Source organism: Myiozetetes cayanensis, unplaced genomic scaffold (genome assembly GCF_022539395.1).
Source record: "Myiozetetes cayanensis isolate MyiCay16 unplaced genomic scaffold, myiCay2020 scf5-8, whole genome shotgun sequence".
In the NCBI taxonomy this organism is placed as follows: Eukaryota; Metazoa; Chordata; class Aves; order Passeriformes; family Tyrannidae; genus Myiozetetes; species Myiozetetes cayanensis.
In genome coordinates, this window is record NW_026087742.1 from 31,077,448 (window position 1) to 31,095,667 (window position 18,220).

Below are 18,220 nucleotides of genomic sequence, written 5' to 3' on the forward strand. Positions count from 1 at the left end.
CTCCACGAGGGACAGGAAAGAGCTTACTCTCTTCTCCTAAGACAAGACTGTCTGGAATTTCAGTTTTCTGATTGTTACATCATTGATGTACATTGTTACATCAATGTATGTACATTGGTGTTACATACATTGATGTACTACTAGCTTAACTACAGTTAAGCTGGGAAAGAAAAAATTAAAGAGACTTGTCCATTTTGTGCATGCGCTACTCTTCACAAAGAAGAAAGAAAGTCACCTTTCACAGTCTGAAAATCCCTGGATTGTTAAAAGACCACAGGTGGCTTAACTGATAGCACTAGGTGATTAATTTTTAGGTACAGTTACACGACTGGAATCCCACTGTTACCAAATGAGAAAACTCAGGTCAGGAGAGCATGATGTGAGAGAAGGGATGTTTCAACTAACCCTTGTTTGCATATAGGACTTACATTTACCTTGAGAACAGATGAAAGGGGTAAGTTTTAAGCTTGCCAGAGGAAGAAAGAGCTTGTCAGCAAATGTGCAAATAAAAGCACAGATGTATCCTGACAGCAAGAGATAAGTGACCTTGTAACTCTGATTTTTTCACTAATAAAAACACTTTTCAATTACATTCAGAATGTAACTTATTCTATAGGACAAGATACCATTTTACATGAAAAAACCTATGTTGAACATAAATGATGCTACTGAACTATCCCCTATAAATGTGCTAACACATGAAGAAGAGGTAGATAGATCAATCCCCCAAAAAAGAATTGGCACAAGGGAAGCTCACAAAATAAAATAAAGCAAACACAAAAAAACGTGGGGCAAGGTCTTGGAGGAGAAATTAGACACAGCTCAGGACAGAAACAAGTTATGTGAAATATCCAGTGAAGCAGTGAGATGAACAGAAGCAGAAAATTCACGTTGTATGTCAGAAGCAGTCTTCCTCTCCAGTTCTTCAAGGTTTTGAACTCTGAGTTGGATCCCAAAATTTTGCTCCCTTTGAGCATTGCTCTCATAAGAAATTCCTTCATTTTTTCCTTCTGCATATTTCTGTGGCTGCACAGTTGTACATGTGCTTTGGCAGGTGCTCTAGCTCTGCTCTCAACCTGTGTCCAAAGTGCTAATATAATTTTCTCTGGATGACTTGTGGTAATAGGGGTCAACAAACCATCTGATAAAACCTGGCATGTAGTTTACATTCAATCCATTAAGTGCCTCCTTTTACTGAGGAACTACCTTTTGAATGCATTTAGGCACCTGTGTGGACTTTGTGTATGGTTCCAGCTTATATTCACATATTTGGAAACCATAATTATATTGACATTTTTAGGGTTTTTTTAGAAAGGACAAAATCTTATCTAAGTTGATGAATACAATCTGTGCTTCATAATTTCATGGCATTATTTTCTTCCAAAACTCTTATGGCATTAACAAACTATGACTAAATATGTGAACTCATGCCACTCATGTCCTGTGAAGGTCTGAGGTGGAATTTGCTGGGTTTATTATTAGATTTGTCTTCTATTTGGCTACTAAACTGAAGTATGATGAACTATGATGTCAGGCTACAGTTCCTGCCAAACTCATTTAGTGAACAGGAGAGGTTTCTGTAGATGTCTGTGGCAGAGCTAATCATGGTCAACACCTTTAATGATTGAAAGAGAGAAACAGGCCCTTGAGGTCATGACTCATCAAGCCCCAAACAGGTGAGCTGACCTGAGCTGTAATTTTTGCTCATGACCCTGAAAAGAGTCTAGCAGAGCTGTAGACATCCACATTGTTGACATCTATGAGTAACTCTGAGTAATCCTACAGCTGGCCTTCAGCAGCCACACTGTGGCCTGCAGTATCAACTGGAAAATATTTTCTAATTTGCCCAAATGATTAACTTCAGACATGATTTGTAGAGTCAAATCAAAGGTCCAATTGACTCCATATTCCTTTTCTGTGACTGAGATACTTTTATTGTTTCCTATGTCTGTCTGTTAATTTTGTAGTTAAAGAGTTCCTAGAGAAAAGTTTCTTAAAGGTAAGCTGTTGGAACTTCCTCAACTGAAATGTACTCAGTAAACCTTGTCAAGAAGACAAATGCTTTGGACTGAAATGGAGAGTATGGATTCGTTGATTGTTTTTCTTATCTCTATTACTGAAAGTGCTACGAGTGGATTTTCCAGAATGGTGTTATAAAAACAAAAGTTGATTGATTAATTCAAAACCTATAGCTAGGAAATGTTTTCCAGGAATGCTTACAGAAAATGCACAGTACTCTATGAATATAAGTAATTTACTACATGCACACTGATGGGCAAATTTACTGTGATCTGATACACATGACAGTGACAGATTTTACAAAATGACATGTTTCTACTTTCATTCCTTCCTGTTATGCTGAATAAGAAGACAAGGGTACCAGAACTTCAAACTGTCTTAGTGATATTCCCTAATTACAACTTTCAAATGTTTAACTATATAGGACACAGATGAACGTGTAGATGTAAAAATACATAGAAAGGTTGACTTCAGATTGCAGCAAGCTCACTAAAAACTAACCCTGAAAGAATGAAGACATCTGTCAGTGCACTACTCATGCTGCAAGAGCAGTATTCACAGGGAAGGTGTTTTTGCCGAAGCTTAATGAAAGTTTGTCCTTTGACTTCAGAGGTTCCTTCAATCAGGATATACCTGTTTCTAAACCAATCTGTGCGTAAGAAAATAAGAGAAGAGTGTAATGGATTTTGTATTATACACTTAAGAAATAGATTAGACATGAAATACTTACAAAATAAGAAATTTCAGGGAATTTACTTGAGGGGAAAAAAAATTATAAAGATGAAACAAAGACCTCCTTAAATTGTTTCTTTCCTTGTGTGGTTGAGCTACTCAGGTTATTGTTTCTCCATCAACATTTTCTACCCTTCCACCGGTCTATTTACTTCAGTTGGCAGATTTAAATGTATTTAGCTAATTTCCTGAATAATAGCAACTTGCTTCTAATGCAAAAGTTTTTCTCTTTTGACCTTGCTGAGATGTAGAAGAGGACAACTTCTGTCTCAGTGACTTCACCCTCCTACTATCAAAAGCACAACCTGCTTTTGATGTCTTTCAGAAATATACTGAATTTAATTTAATTTCACCCAGTCATGACACTACAAGTCCGGAACCTCATCTTTCTAAAGGTTAGACATCATCTTTTAATTACCAGTTTAAATTTATTAATGATCAATTTATACTGAGTTATTTTTTGTGCCAGTTAAATAGTCTCTTTTCCTTCCTAACATAAACACAGTTTTGATGTATTTAAAAGGCTATACCACCAGTTTAGTTACCTGAATTCAAGTTTATGTGTATACTGTAATGAATATAATTATTCCAAATGTTTTTAATGCATGAGGGAGTAATCATTGGCATTTGCAGTGAACAGAGAAATAAAAATATTTTTAGTCAGATTCCATGTGCTTACCCTAAGGAGAAAGATACATCTCTTAAATTGAAACTCAAGGAGAAAGAAAAAAAATAATACATGAAGCCATTTATTCTTTAGTGTACTTCTTGCCACAGGAAAAGTCTTTCTCGAGTTTATTGATATGGGTGAATAAAGGTTTAAGAACAAACATTCGCTTCTGGTATGACATTATTTCATGGTTAGTTAACAACATGATGGGCATTGAGAAAACAGCAGCATATACAGCCATTGAAAAAAAAGTAATGAATGTGCTCCTATAACATAAATACCTAATACAGTTCTCTTCTTCATCTTCATAAAATCACTCTTTTCTCATTTTTGCCACAGTATTTTTTTGTTTGCTTTCTTGGTACAACAGTAGATGTATGGATACAAAACTCACATATCAGGATTTTTGATTTCTCTCTTTATGATAAAATATGCTAACTTTAAATTGAAATTTGTCATAATGAGGAATAGGAGATCACTGATTCCTTGTTGCTGGTATTACTGTGTCTCAATTCTTTGAGTTACTGTCTGTTCCTGAGGCAAAATGTCCTGATCTGATTATTTAAAATTACATCATTGACTAGGTGTGAACAAATAGACTCATGAAATGAAAGGATGTACAACATGTCATGATGAGACTTTCAGATGCTTCTGGCAACGTGCAGATTTGAAACCTCTCACATCTTGCACACTCCCCATTTAGAGATATACTGTAGTTCTGCTGGAGTACAGCTTAAGAGATGCTTAAAAGAGGGGTCTTAAGTTACTTTCATAAAAAAGAAAATCCATGAAAACAAAGCATAAAACAAGACTTTAGGATATTTACTGAAAGTCTGTTTTTAGTAATCAAAGAGGTAACACTTAGGTGAGGCTTATTCTGAAAATGCTGCTTAATATGTTAATCAGAATTACTTCAGTTTCAACTCCTCTCCAACGCATGTGTTTCACTTGATGCACCTATCATCTCTGGTGATGATGATGAGCCTTTTTTTATGTATAGCACTTAGCAATTTTTTTGAATAATAACAGGAAGCATAAGGATGCATCTTTCTGATAAAGGAATATTGAACTTCTCTTTTCCTTATGCTTATAGGCCTGAAAACAAAGAATGTTTCAAAGCAGGTTTAAACACAGCCTTTTGAATAAAGGGCAATGTTTCATATTGCTGGCAAAGTAATAAATATTCCAATTCTCTTATTACATCATCAGTTTAAAATCATAATGAAGAACATGAAAAGCCTGTGCTTCTTCACAACCCTTGTACTTACGTATTTCTTGTGCGCCTTTGTTAGACTGCTTGACTCATGGGTGCCAATAGCCATGAGAAAGAAGAGCACAGAGGCAGAGGCAGAGGAAAAATCTGGCTTTGGCACCCACTAGCTTAGGTAGTCATCAGGCATGGGAAAACCACCTCAGAAAGGTACAAGTCAGTTTAAGCAAGTCTAGTTGTTCCTCTACAGAAAATGAGGAAAAGAAATGCAATTTATCCATCTTATGTATCCAAAGTTAAGAAAGGTGAAAAAACCCTTAGTTTTTAACTCCAAAAAGATAGAAAGTCTTTAATACTGCACGAAAAAGCTTTTTAACCCAAGATCCAAATGATATCTTAACATTTTATGGCCAAACTTCAAATTCAGAGATACATATTCATATATGTATTTATTTACTTCCAGTTAGGAGTTGTTTGCAAATTGTCTTGAAAGAATTCTCAGTCTAAATTGGCCAGTGAATGGTGCTTTGTCAGTATTTTATGCAAGATTTTCATATGAAGTAAATGCAAGAGCAAAGAAACTGCAGTTAACCAGGTCCTGTGTGTTATTGTTATGCAAGGTAAAACCTAGAAGCTGCAATGTTAATTACTATAATTTGAAAAAAGACAGTATAAGTAAAATTCAGATGCTCTTATACCTATGTAATTAACTTGTAATTGCAGCATAATTGCACAGTGGTTTTGCTTTGCAGTAGATTGCTAAACAGGATTTGTACAGTTACTTATGAATGGGTTAATTACACAAATTTTGACATCACAATAAATTTATCTTTGTGACAAAGTTCCTTCAAATTACCAAACAAGGATGTGTATATTTTTTTCAATTTCCTGCACAGAAGAACGTTTAATAATATTTACATGTTATATGTAGGTAGCATGCAAAAATTGTAGTCAGTTAAACATAAATCCTAAAAGGTTTTACTTTATACATTATGCATAATTTCTCATAACACAGAGCTCATAAAAAATACATATCACTTGGGCTGATAAAGCTGTAAGCAAAAGAAGGATGACTGAAACCTTAAGGCAAAAATATTCTAATGAAATGTAATAAATACACAGTAGAAATAATACTTAAGTAATTTTAGAGAAACAGTGGAAGTGGCACAGTCATCCAATCTCATGTGATCTCCTGCTATCCACTTTCAGGGAATGATGGACAGCTGCATCACGAGGGGAAAATACCTTGTATTCTCTGTACTACAGAGAAAACAAACTCTTCTAAACAATTTTTCTTGATAGATGTAATAGTTGTCTCAAAGAAAAAACCAGAAAAAACTCTTTAGAGTATGCTGTCGCTTGAGCAAATAACAAAGCCTACAAGGTGGCTTTAGAATGTTAGTGAAATGTTGGAACAGCTAAGGAGAAATTTTAGTGTTAGTTCATGTTTTATTCATGCAATTAGCTGTTCACTCAATGTTTTGGGCTAATTTTTTTTTTTTTTTTACTTCTGTGAAGCAATAAAGCTAATTCTGATCATAGTCAGGAAGCTTTTGCCATGGCTGTGTCAGGTCCTAAAATGGAGACCCTTCCAAAATAGGTAACAAAACAATTCTCCAGGGTTTTCAGAAGGTAACCAGGTTGTGCCTCTGACTTAGTGCACAGGCTAATTAGAGTGATTGTAACACAGACATCTGAGGGCATGTGCTGGTCAGCCCCAAGGTCTCTGCCATGTGCCACTGCAGCAATCAGCAAGCATGAGCCCCAGCACCATGAACATCTGTACTGGTTATCTGAATGTGGCCAGCACCAGCCCTGGGTAGAGGCCAGTTAGCATGAAACAAGCTGCTGCATTGCCAATAAACCTAGTCAGCCTCCTGCATCCAAAATTCTGTTCTCATTTCCCAACACTGTCTGAAAGTCATATGACAGAGTGTGATTTGGCCAAGCCAAAACCAAGCAGGGTGTCCTAATTCTTCCCTGTCAAGTATTGCTATTATATAGAGATCATATAGAAATAAAATTAATTTACACAGTAAATGTCAGAGGTTTATATTAAAAAAAATTCCGTGTTTTGGAACACAAGGTAAACAATCTGAGTTGTATAATCTTACTTAGTTATTACAAAGGAAACAATCCTTTAGCACTACCTTTTACAGAAAGTGAAGAAGCCAAAATTAAGGGTGAACTGCTCAAACAGGTATTTGTATAGGAAATTCACATATCAAATAATATAATTATGACATCCTATTTTTATTAAAAGAATAAAATTATTTTTACTGAAAGAATAAAAAAATCTTCTCAAGTTAAGCACCAGCTTATTTAAGTGGATTACATTATCAGTGTAAATCATTTCCACTGGTATTTAATAGAAGCTCAGACTTGAAGGTTTTGGGATTTTTGCTTGAACACTAAGCGCATCTGCAGCAGCAGTGAGCATCCTGTGTGTGCCAATGAGCAGCACATCAGGAATTGGTACACAGTAGTTTCAGTCTGATGCAGTTTGACCTGGCAGCTTTGGTAAGGTATTGACATAATGAGGCTTTAATAACAACACTCTACAAAAATGAAAAAACACCAAATAAACTAAAAGAGAAAGCTCAGTGGAGACTTCCATGCATTTTTAATTTTTGTACCCAGGGTTTCCAGCTAAATTTTTCATAGGAATAAAGTGAAAAAAACAACAATATTTTAAATATTTGAGCCCACTATTAAGCTGAGCTTGTATTTTTAGCTATTGTGAAAATAATCTTTGAAATGTCTTGCTTTGGAATAAGCAAGTCCCCTGATATACTCCATTTCTCAGAATGACATTATAGACCCTCTTTGCTATCATGTAAGTACTTTAAAGAATAAAGAAATTTGAAAATCAGAAACTTATGAAGAAACTTCCCTCTGAAGAAAGGAAAAAGCAGAGAGATAAGACATTACTGTTGAACAAACTATATTTATGAACAGCACTGTAACTGATGTTTCCCTTTAACTGCAGTCAGCACCTTCTCCTGTCACATCACACAGATACAACAAAATAAACAGTTTAGAAACCTGATTTTCTATCTGGCAGTAATAGCATTAGTCACCTTGAAATACTTTTTCTTTCATAGCAAAAGATTCAGTACTTTTTAATAACTTTTTACCAAAATTGAAATTCTATCAAACAGGGCTTCATTTGCCAAGTAGAAGTAACAATATCCATTAAATATCTGTTAGACTGCTATGCTGCTGGAATGCAGGAGCAAGAACAGATATTATTTGCCCCTCAACTATATAATGAAACCTCATGATGAAAATACCCAATTTCTTGTCAGGAAAATAGGGTGTACAAGCACTAGCAAAAACTAATTTTACATCCTGATATGGGGGTCTGTCTCAGAATACCTTATTTCATGAACTTGATAGATTTAACAGAATAGAAATGTGGCAAAAGATCTTTTTTCTTCAGCTCTTTCTCTCTTTCTATTTTCAACCTAATTTTTCTGTGGGAGTACACATATTGTGGGTTCCAGATATTGATCTGATACTGTAATTCTCCGTATCTACTTAAGTACACAAAATTATGTCTAAAGCTATCATTAGAAATGAACAGGGTATGAACAAAGCCTCTGAAAAGAAAGCACAACAAAAATTATCTTGGAAAGTACATTAAGAAGGCTTTTGAATTGCACATGCAAAAATGGATGAAATGAGACTACAGTACATCTTGATATACTATAATCATATGTCTCTTATCTATACAAAATTTCATACAAAATAGAGGGAAGACAATGGCATGTACATATTCTGTGATTTGATATATTAGCTGAGATGTATCTACTACAAAATACCAATTATCCTAATTAGGGGGTGTTGTATGTATATATTATTTATAATGCTACTGCTAAATAATGAAGGTAGAATGCTAGAAAGGACTAACTGGGTCACAAAGTCCAAGTCTAGATGCTGTCAAAAAATCGTAATGTAGATGTTTAGCAGTGGAAGAAATAATGATAGACCTATTACAGTGAGGCTGATAAACAAAACAGTCAGCTGTGTTAGTGATGTGTTAGTTGCTATGACATGATCTCTGGTTGTATCACACCACCCATAAGCAATGCTGTTTTTCTGGGTCTATGTCTGGGTTTAGTTCTGTTTTAAAAGTACTGTAGCTAGTTCACTGCTTGTGATAGCTGAAACCATAATTTCTGATAACAGCCTAACAAATTAAGTTAAAAAATAAAGACAAAAATGCACCAAAAAAAACCCCACAAAAAAAAACAAACAAAAAAACCCACCCTGAAACAATCATAAACCCTTTTCTTATCCTGTTTGGAAGCTAGCTGCCATCTCCTATACTGCATCTCACTGGTACCTCCTTATTCAGCAAGAAACATAGAGATAACTTAGACTCCCTTACAATGTTCTGCTTGAAGGATTACTGAACAAAGGATTGACTTGAGTGTCTGCCTAAATGTTTTTCTGAAATGACTGTCTGGCATACAGTCAGTTATCGTAACACACTAAACTGTCACTCTGGTCACTTCAGAAAGAGTCCAAGAGAGTCAGTTTCTTTTTACAATACCATAAAATCATAGAACGATTTATGTTGAAAGAGGCTTTAAGGTAATCTAGGTCCAACCCACGTGCCATGAGCAGGGACACCTTCCACTAGACCAGGTTGCTCCATGCCCAAAATGATTGGTGAATTCTGGCTTCCAGCCATGCAAATAACAGTCCTCCAAAACTGGTCATCTTCTCTGGTGTCCTGATGCCTCTTGAACCGTCAGGAGACAAATTTGTGATCAACACAGAAAAAGATAATCTGAATTTCAAGTCTACTTTTGAATAGAGTTAAATGCAGAACAAATTCTGCTCAAAGAGATTTGTTATATTTTTTTCTTAATTCAGACTAGAAATAAATAATTATGAAATTGTTAAAGAAAAAAATGCTAGGAGTTCCTCAACTTCAGTCACGATGGATTCTTATCCCAAAAGAACTTTTTTTATTTTTGTTCATTACTGTATGCATTTTAATTGCCAGAAAATTATATTCCCCCTTCTAATGTCTAAAATTGTTTTTAAGCCAAAATAAATATGATTTTTCTAAGCTTCTGAGTTTTAAATAAAGTTTACTTTCTCATGGAAAACAATTTCATCAACACTTTCTTTGCCAAGTCATCACAATGTTATCAGTATGCATAGTCACCACTGTCACCAAGGGGGGGAAGGACCCATCCACACCCTGCCCATTCCCTTTTGATCATGATTAGCCTTTGGAAAAGATTTGAAGAAGCAGCTCCTTAATTTGACAGGATATAATGACCATAACTGTTTCTGATCCTAACATGGGGAGTGCAGTCAGGGGAGACTCTTGGCATCTTTTAGCAAGTTCTTTTCTAGTTTTATAGCTGAAATAAAACATCTCCAAAGTCAGAAGACACTGTGAAGACACAGCTTTTGTTGTCACTGGGCTCCAAATATCAAACACACTGTGTTTTAGGGTAATTTAACTCACAAAGCTACAGGACAGTACATTTGGAGAAAGATATTCTTGAGTAATCTGTGCATCCAATGGGTTCCTTTCCTCCTGCATATTGTCCCATTCTGTCACCAGCTATAGTCTTAGGAATAACTATGAATAGGTGTCTCCGAAGTGCAACGTGGTTTGTTTTGTGATGGACCAGATGGTGTCCAGTGACAGATGTATTTCAACAATACATTCCCAGAAGAGGACAATTCTGTTCCTCTGATAGTACTTGAATGACATATACTATCTATATCTTCAGTAAAATATCTGGAGATTCTCAAACAGTTAAAACATTCTCCAACATGTAAAACTAATTGCTTCTGTTTGATAACAAAGCACAGTTTTGGTGTTGTTCTTTTATTTTTTCTTAGTTTTTGTTGTGGTTATCTCAAAAGGGAAGAGGATAAACAAATTTGTGTTCCTTTCGCGGGCCTGGAGTTTATTACTTCATTTTCACCAATAAAGTTATTTACATCTTCCATCAAGCAGTCTCAACCTAAATGTATAATACTGCAAGTAGGTTTCATTTGATGATTCAACTTCAAAAAAAAAAAACCAGGTCGTGTGTTTCCCTGTATACTATATTTGCTGACATTTGAATGGGATCCCTATGACAAAGGCTGTGTCATCTTGCCTTGCCTCTAACAAAACACAAAGTGTCATCATTTGCCACTACTGTTGGGCTTCGGGGTCTTTAGAGGCCTGGCTATAAAAAGTACTGAGGCTTGAATGTATTCCTTCCATTTGTGGCTGAATGCCTTCTAATCACCAGAAATCCTCTCAATAGTCTCTGCCACAATAAAATAAGGTTTTGTTTAAGGTCTGAAATGGCTTTTATTTTGGGAATCATGTCTTATTTTAGTTCCATAGTTCTGATTCTGTTCCATATTCAGGAGCAATTTATTTCTTTAGAAAGGTCTAACTTAAGCTGTGGGTTTAGGAAAATAATCAGCTGAAGTTTGTATGATTCTGCAGTGGGCTATTTCAGGTGGGCAGGCAGGGACTATGCTCAAACCCTGGAGGTTACATCCATTTTACAGAGATTACTTTCTAAACACTCTTTGAAAGCAGCATCTTATAAATCTCTGATGTTTCACTAGCTTACACAGCTAAAAGGGAGGGGGCTGTTTTTGCAAAAATGTAATTGCTCCAATTCTTATCCTACAATTAAAATCACATATTGTTCTATTCTTGTAGTTTTCACTCTAGTATTTTTTCACTCTAGGTCCTGCTAAATATGAGTTTGCAAACTCCATGAGCCTTCTCTTTTTTTCATAATAGCAGTTTGCCATTCAAACTTCTGACATTAGGAAAACTCAGAATTTACTTCTGTTACTTGAAAGAAATAGAGTGGTATGTTTTAGAAGTGGACATAATCAGTGTTTAATTTTAGTACTGGAAGTCCTATAAGTGATACTAAACTGGTTTAAAGATTGTATAAAGAACATAAAAATCAGTCAGAATGATGCTTTGATATATTTACACTCAAAGCCACATTTCCAGTTTCACACATGACATGTAAATTACCAGATAACACAATGCTGCTAAAAACTCATAAATACAAGAACACAATATATCAACAAAAGTGTGTTCTTGATAACAGTGGATAAAGAAACTGCAGTTCTAGTTTAACTTAGAAAATACAGCTGGAATTTTTTGGAGTAGTTTTAGAATAAAAAATGGCCTTTGCTGAATGATTTTGGCTGTTCTCATAGAAAGGGCATGACTATGGCATTTCTGGCTATTACACTATTAAGGACTTAATTTGCAACTAAATAAAAAAGAAACTGATCATCTGCAACTTTCTGTAGAGAGTGGGTTCTATCATCCTACTAATACAGCTTACAACCTATACACTGCATGAAGGGTGTGTAGTATTGCTCATATTTAAACATATTTACACACATATGTAACCTTAGATATTTTCATTACAGATTATAATTGAAAAATTATTACAGACTTCTTGACCAAACCTTCACAAAAACTTCATTTCTTTATCCTGCAACCAAACCCTTAATGAAGTAGTGACTGGACATTCATTACTACAGCAATGTTAACCATGTCAACACCATGTGAAGAAGGTGATCCCAGACAACAGCAGCCAGCTAAACACATCACTCATTAGTTCAACTGTAAAAAGATTAAATTGATAAGACTTGCTTAAGAGCAGACAGAAATATGTAACAAAAATAATCCGTCAAGAATTGGTCACATCTTACATATCTCCATACAGGTATTTTGTTCAGTAAATACCACCAAATTTTTTTTTTTTTAATTGCATGCATACGTATTCTTGTGCAATCCTTAAAAATTTCTTTAGGACACCTGAACTGTGTTTCAATTGTATAATAATTGTTAAAAATCATCTGCTTTTCTGGTTAGTAAATAAGTGACTGATATAAAGAAAAACAATACTTTCAGATCGCTTTTCTCCTACCATTGCACTGTGAGCCACAGATGTGGTGATTATACTATACAGAAGACTGAGCAGGTTGCCAATCTAACTCCAAGCTGCACCTGCTGGTGGTAATCCCACCACACAGAACATAAGAAGTTGGTAAATCCATCTGTTTCTGAGAACTGGCCTCCCATCCATCCCAGTGCTTATCTGATTTAATCATGTAATTTGATTCACAATGCTGCTTATAGAAAGGATTCAAAAAAGCCCTTACAAGAGATAGCCAGATCTGCTCCCACTGGGTTTTGTTAGTGTTGTGTACTCTACTTCTTTAAAATGCTACAACTTTATGTTTGTTAATCCATGTCTCCAGAAAGTGTGCAATTTTAACTCATTACATCAACATTACCTATTCAAATCCAAGATACATATGAAAATGCAACTCAGTGGAAAACGACATGACCCAGAGATCAATCCTTAAATTATTTGTTTAGGGGTGGAGGGATAAAAAGCTTGCAAATCCCATAAGTCTTTTTTTCTTTGAGTGGGAGTTAAGGGTCTTAGTTTATATAACTGTTTTTCAAATTTTATGCAAACTACAGAGTGTTCAAAATGTAGATTTAGATCCTCAGGCCTTAAAATTCCTGTAGGGTGAATTTCCTTATAAAAAGAACTGTTTTCTGTAGAAAGGCAATCTCTTCTGAAAGGCAACATCTTCTGTAGAAATGCTGCTAAAATTTAAATCTGTGATGGCATCTCTAACAACAAACAAAAAAAGTCCACAGACATTGGTTTAGCTAAATAAGCTGCTGTAAGAAACAAAGTCTTTATTACATTAAAAATGCAACAAACTAACTTGAGTTTCTAAATGAAATATAAATAAAGAAACACAGAAAGAGAATTTCAGGCATTACCTCTCAAAGTATAAGAGACTGTAAGACTGTGAAATTGTAGAAAATTTGAATTTATCTCTCTTACCTTAATTACAGATTTTCACCAATGTCCCAAAAGCAGAGAACATCCCACTTTCCAAGCAAAGAAACATGTCCATTCTACAAAAAAAAAAAAAAAAAAAAAAAAAAAAAAAAAAGGAAAAAGAAGAAATTGGAGAAAGACTTGCAATTTCAGAAAGTTTGTTTCTCTTGTACTGCTATGGAATTAGAAAGTAACACTGAAGTCCTGTTTAGTGCCAGAGGACAGGAAGTTTAATTATATTTGCTATGAGGAGGTCATAGTGTTGTGGAACATTTAATGAGTGTTAAACTGAGAAGACAACACAACAGAACCAAAGCCCCTTCTTGTATCACTGATTCAAACAGCTTTTAGAAAGTCACCACCTTTTTATATCGTGGATTTATACAGCAGATTTTCTGAACTGTTATAAACATGACAGAATTTAGTACACATTTTTATTTCAATCAAAACATATTACACTATAAAACAAATTGATATGTTTGCCTGTGGTAAGGTCAGTGAGCCCCCATTCCTTGAACAAAACATAGGATTACTGTTATATATATTCAAAGGAAAAAAACTGGTCCAGGTATACATAATGTTATTAAAACTTCCATCTTTTAATTTGACTGTTCAACTTTTTATCCATCCCATATTCTACCAGGCCAGCAAAGACACTCCATCCACTTAAGGGTGTAATACTTTACATTCAACATGCCCACACACACATACCTTTACATATATATGTACAGTGATATACATATACACATTTAAGATGGTAGTAAAGAATGGGAATGTAAAACCAAGATATTCAACTTCAAGTCAGAACTTTTCTGATATCATTGCATCTTCACAAACTGTTAAATCACCATAAAAGATGTTCTTGGTACAGGAGCAGAACAGATTCATAGAATCAAAGAATCTTTTAGGTTGCAAAAGATCTTTAAGATCATCAAGTGTTAACCTAGCCCTCCCAATCCCACCACTAAACCATGTCCCCAAGTGCCACATTAAGACATCTTTTAAACACCTCCAGGGATGGAGACTCCGTCACTTCCCTAGGCAGCCTCTTCCAATGCTTGACAAACTTTTCAGGATATAAATTTTTCCCAACATCTAATCTACATCTCCCCTAGTATGACTTAAGGCCATTTCCTCTTGTCATACCACTTTTTATTTGGGAGAAGAGACTGACTCCCACGTGGCTACAACCTCCTTTCAGTTAGTTGTAGAGAACAAGAAGATTCCCTGTGAGCCTTCTTTTTTCCAGGCTAAACAAGCCCAGCTCCCTCAGCTGAGACTCATCAGACTTGTGCTTTAGACCCTTCTCCAGCTATCATTACCCTTTTCTGAACACTCTTCCAGATCTTCTATCAGAAGAACCAACACTTTCTCAGATCTTTTTGATAATATATATGAGTGGTTCTTTTTCTGCTGAACAGACAAAAATAAATGACTGGGCAATTGATGGCTCTGGGAGCGCAGATGTAAAGAGGACTATAATCTCACCTGCCTACAAACTTGCCTGTTTTCAACTCTTCTTCCCATATTCTGGCTAACTACATTGAAACCACTGATCATTTTTTTCTTTTGTAGAGCAGGAGAATACTTCCTCTTTTCCCTGAAACTGTCAGAGCAGGAACAGGTCCTTTAGTTTTGGCCATTTATGGAGTCAAAATCATATGAACACTTAGTTCTAGAAATAATACTAGGTCATCTGAACACTAGATGCTGCTGTCATTTGAGGTTGAAATGGGAGATTTTGATGTTGCCGACTCTGAACCTCAACCTGATGGGGACATCAGCCTCAAATCTAAACATCCCAGTACCAGAGCTTTAGAATCAGAGAAACATTAAGATTGGAAAAGACCTTTAAATTCATCAAGTCCAACTACCAATCAAGCATTGCCACCATATTCGCCACTAAACCATGTTCTCAAGTGCCCTGTCCACATGTTTTTTGAAGACTTCCAGGGATGGTGACTCTACTATTTTCAGTGTTTATCTTAAAGTGACCAAGACCTCTCAGTAGATTAGGCTCTGTTACTACTGTCATAGTAACTCTAGTCACACAAAATAAATTCACAGGTAAGGCAGACTTCTGCAAGTAGTTGGCTTTGCTTTTCATACCCCTGTTTCCCAGCTGTTATGCTTTAAGCAGCAGGCTATTGACATCCAGTAGTGACAGTGAAAAAAGACAAAACCAAAAGGCAAAGGTAAACTGACTAGAAAGAAACAGTGGCTGAAGTTTACAATGACAATTTGTCACTGAAATTTCATGGAATGCCCTTCACACTTAGGCAAGTCTGTGTGCTGCTTTTGCATTTGATAACAAAGTTGATGAACATAAAAAAGATGAACCAGAAAGAAAATGTGTCTAGAAATACAGTTTTATTCTACAGATGTATTTTTATTTTTCTCCTTCTTATAATTTGCATATTTATATGATCAAAATTTTACTTATATAAATTATGACCATGTCAAGTGATTGCTTCTGCCTCAAATTAATAGTGTGGAAATCAGGAAAATGTATTCTTTATCTTACCCTTTAACAAATCCTAGACAAGAACAAGGATAGAACACGCACTTATGATTGTGACAGAGTTATAATGATTTAATGAGTTACATCTTATCAGTTGAGTTCTATGAATTACCGTTTGCATGATTTTCAGATCTCCCCACCTTTGAGGTTAATGTAAAACTTTAAATCAAAGACAAAGTGCTTTAGCAAAAATAGTTTGACTTTTTGAATTTTTATTTGTATGGCTACAAGGAGACATGTTGGCACTTAGCAGGGCTTGCCTAAGAATGTGTGCATATTAAGCCAGTGTAGATGAAGTCTATACCTAAAGGGAACATTTTTTTTTTTTTCATCATGGATTTCAGTGAAACTACTCTACCTTGCACTAACATGAGTGAAAGAATTCGATGAAAATGCCTTCTGAAATCTAGGGGAGTTTCCTTCTTTACTTTCTTTCATTCTATTTTCTTCTCTCTAATTTCTGCTACACTGAACGTGCTTTTCTCCTTTTATTTGCTCTTAAAAGTTGACCTTAGTTGCTTTTCACACTGCAGAGACTACATGGTTCTTCACCAGTTTAATGTTAATAAGTAAAAAGTTCTAAAGTCTAACAATAATTAAATGGGAACTTGCAGTTGATGAGCACTTGGGGGAAAATGCTGTTCTTCAACTCAGAGACAAAGCAAATTCTTGACCTGGGTTTGGAGAAGGAAAAGTTCAAAAGTCAAATGAGAAAAAAATTCTATCAGAGCAGCTGGAAAAACAAACAAACAAACAAAGAAATAAATATAATAATTTTGAAAATTCCTGCTTAAACTTCTTGTTTCACCTGCAGCTGTGAAGTCCTTCCTTGAACAAGACAGTCCTTACAAGGCACTGTATTCACACAATATATCAGAATTGAAGGAGATGAGGAATTAATTATCTATATAAAAAAAGCATACCAGAACAACCCTATCTTCACGTGGGAAAGAAAGCTATATACAATGCTGAATTTAACTACCCAGAAAAGTGTCAAACACCTATACCCTTCTTCTGATCCCTTCTAGCCTCCTTGCTTCTACTTCTAATCCCACTCTTAGGATAGCCCTTTCCCTGGTGAGGCTTTTTGTCTTCTAACGGTTAGGAGCAATTACCAGGAAAATCATGGTGAGAATGGACTAAGCAAACTGGATGTTTATTATTCTTTGCCTTTTCCCCAGGTAAACTTCCTGTAGAGCATAAAGAAATGACATTGCTGATATGTCTTTAACTTCAATTGTATGAAAGGAATATGTATAAATTACTCTAGCTTATTCTTAGTTTTACAAATAATAAATCAAAGAGTGACTGATAAGTAACCAGATTGTTCAAAGCCCCTTCCAACCTGGCCTTGAAGACTGAATCATCAAGGTTCAAAGGGACCTTCAAGATCCTCCAATCCAACCATCAAATTAGCACCACCATAAGCATCCCTAAACCACATCTTCAAGTGCCACTTCCAGATGCCTCGGGCAACTTATTCCAATGCCTACTGCCTCTTTTTTTTTTTAATATCTTATCCAAACTTCTCCTGGTGCAACTTAAGGCCATTTCCTTTTCTCCTTTCCCTTAAAACATGGTAGAAGAGATGAACCCCATATCACTACAATCTCCTTTCAAGTAGTTGTAGAGAGCAACGAGGTCCCCTCTGAGCCTCCTTTTCTCCAGACTATACAATGCTAGCTCTTTCAGATGTTTTCTAGACCCTTCACCAGCTTTGTTGCTCTTTGGACACACTCCAGTGCCTCAAGGTCCTTTTTGGAATGAGGGGCCTAAAACTGAAGTAGTCCTAGTGGTACTGCATTGCCAGTACCAAGTATAATAAGACAATCACTTCCCTGGTCATCCTGGTCACACTGTCCTTGATACAGGCCAAAATGCTATTTTTTTGCATCATAATATTTGATAAATGGCAAATATCACCTGCAGGCAGCCACAGGGCTTCTAACAAGACATTTTCCTCATCTGCTTTCCCAGATTTTTTTCCTTTGGAAAGCTGAATGGATAATGCATCTCCAGGGAGCAACTTTCTCACTAGGCTGTATGTCGAAGTCAGAGCCCACCTATTTTTCTGTTATCTCTGCTATGTTGGTTTCAGATTTATAGACTGAAAATTAAAATTGACCACTCTAGAATATTCAATGTGATTTTGCTCATAATGTATATTTCAAAAGATCATAACTTTTTATCTG

General features: G+C 35.5%; 1 protein-coding gene across 1 annotated transcript in view; it reads right to left on the reverse strand.

Moving 5' to 3' along the window:
• TENM4 (teneurin transmembrane protein 4) overlaps positions 1-18,220 on the reverse strand; it is a 1,544,468-nt gene that overhangs the window by 904,747 nt on the left and 621,501 nt on the right. Inside the window, exon 5 of the mRNA XM_050333746.1 lies at positions 13,511-13,584. The gene's annotated coding sequence lies outside the window, so the exon portion shown is untranslated. The remainder of the gene's footprint in view (positions 1-13,510; positions 13,585-18,220) is intronic.